Source organism: Schistocerca serialis, chromosome 7 (assembly GCF_023864345.2).
Source record: "Schistocerca serialis cubense isolate TAMUIC-IGC-003099 chromosome 7, iqSchSeri2.2, whole genome shotgun sequence".
Classification (NCBI taxonomy): domain Eukaryota; kingdom Metazoa; phylum Arthropoda; class Insecta; order Orthoptera; family Acrididae; genus Schistocerca; species Schistocerca serialis.
In genome coordinates, this window is record NC_064644.1 from 41,019,885 (window position 1) to 41,021,562 (window position 1,678).

Sequence of the window (1,678 nt, forward strand, 5' to 3'; positions counted from 1 at the left end):
CAGCCTATTTGGGCTGTAACGGACGCTGAAGAACCTGCTGTTTTTTTGATTGCACTGTGAGAACAGGCGAGGACCACACATTGGGTTCATTTAATTTTAAAGTAAAGATTCTCAAGAGGTTTATCTATTACATTGTACCCACAACTGAAGGACAACTAACCTAAATTCTTGAATTGTTTCAAAATGTCAGTACTATCATTTGATCACTTGCACCTCCTCAACCAACATGATGTTAAAGCAGTGCAGAATTCCATCAGATATTACGTTTCACCAAAAGAAAAACTCGAAATTACTAGATGGTAAGTATCTATTTAGTCTTATCAACGCCACATTTCATACTTTAACAGTTTAGCAATCAGCAAATAATTGAAGTAATGAATCACCGTTTTGGTGCTGTCCATATGTCTACCTTAGCTCTGAGGCAATTACATTGTGGGATTTTCTTTATTTCTTCACCAAAGATAAGCAAAATAATTTGTCTTTGTCTTTCGAATCATCTTCGTTCTTTGTTGATTCGGTAAAGCCAATCAAGTTGCCTCTGACTGCTCTCTAAAACTTTAACGAGTTTGTCGTCACTGTTAACTGGGTTTGAATTTCCTTGTCAGCTGCGGAGGGATCGCGCTAAGGTACGTAACGGTTTCTACTGGTGTAGCTGCTCTTCCAAACGGCATCCCGCACGAGCCAACCAGATGCGTCTTTACCTGCGGTTCCTCGTACTTCAGGTACATGGGATAATGTAAATATAAGTAGTAGTTGGTTCATAAAAGAATGAGCCAGCATTCTTGTGCAAGTGTGCTCATGTGAATGACAACACATTTTCATTAAATATTTTGTAAATAGTTAATAACGTCTTCTTGACAGAAGCATCTTTTGGTTCTCTTTTTAAGTGTGGTGTCCGCTAACACATCCTATTGACTACTTTTAAATTATCGCTGTTTCTTAGTACCACTAGCAATCAACATTTAAATAAAGGTACTGGCAAAATAGTAAACTGTTCATTAGATAATAATAAGCACTTCGTCTTCAGGCCACGAGTGGCCTACCGGGACCATCCGACCGCCATGTCATCCTGAGAGGAGGATGCAGATAGGAGGGGCGTGGGGTCACACCGCTCTCTGAGTCGTTATGATGGTATTCTTGACCGAAATCGGTACTATTCGGTCGAGTAGCTCCTAAATTGGCATCACGAGGCTGAGTGCACCCCGAAAAATGGCAACAGCGCATGGCGACCTGGATGGTCACCCATCCAAGTGCCGACCACGCCCGACAGCGCTTAACTTCGGTGATCTCACGGGAACCGGTGTATCCACTGCGGCAAGCCCATTGCCTAACTGTTCATTAGATAAATACACAAAAATGACGAAATGTGAGATATTCATGCTGTATTCATTTGCATTTTGTTATTGTAGAGAAGACAATGTTTTGACAGACATGTGGATAGTAAAGAGATATACAAGACGTCATAAGGCAATAAATAAAATAGACACAAATGAGTGGCTTTCAGGAATAATAGCTGAGGTGCAATGCTCTCATCTAAGATATCACAAGTTAAAATCGCATGAAACGTTTGAAAGTTGTAACTTCAGAGGTTCTTTGTGAAAATGTTTATTCGCTGTGAAATATTAACTTCTGCAGTTTTAAAGATATTGAGATATTGTTGTGTCATTGCGCACACCCC

At 40.3% G+C, this 1,678-nt stretch overlaps 1 pseudogene; it reads right to left on the reverse strand.

Moving 5' to 3' along the window:
* Positions 1-1,210: 1,210 nt before the first annotated feature.
* On the reverse strand, positions 1,211-1,328 carry LOC126413545 (5S ribosomal RNA; annotated as a pseudogene).
* Positions 1,329-1,678: the final 350 nt, after the last annotated feature.